This window comes from Grammomys surdaster, unplaced genomic scaffold (genome assembly GCF_004785775.1).
Source record: "Grammomys surdaster isolate TR1022 unplaced genomic scaffold, NIH_TR_1.0 99, whole genome shotgun sequence".
NCBI lineage: Eukaryota > Metazoa > Chordata > Mammalia > Rodentia > Muridae > Grammomys > Grammomys surdaster.
This window is the reverse complement of record NW_021604578.1, coordinates 4,539,445-4,539,741: the sequence shown is the minus strand read 5'-3', so window position 1 is coordinate 4,539,741 and position 297 is coordinate 4,539,445.

The window sequence follows — 297 nt, the reverse complement described above, 5'->3', positions numbered from 1 at the left end:
GTGTTGAGACTAATAGACTATGGAACCTTATGATGTTGGACTGAATACACTTTTGCATTATGATATGGTTTCAATACTACAGGGGCCAGGGAGTGGAATGTGGTGGTTTGAATAAGAATGGCCCCCACAAGCTCATAGATTTGAATGCTGGGTCACCAGGACATGGCACTATTTGGAGGTGTGGCCTTGTTGGAATAGATGTGGCCTTATTGGAGAAAATGTGTCACTAGGGGTGAGCTTTGAGGTGTCAAAAGCCCAAGCCAGGCCCAGTGGTTCTCTCTTTCTTCTGCTGCCTGC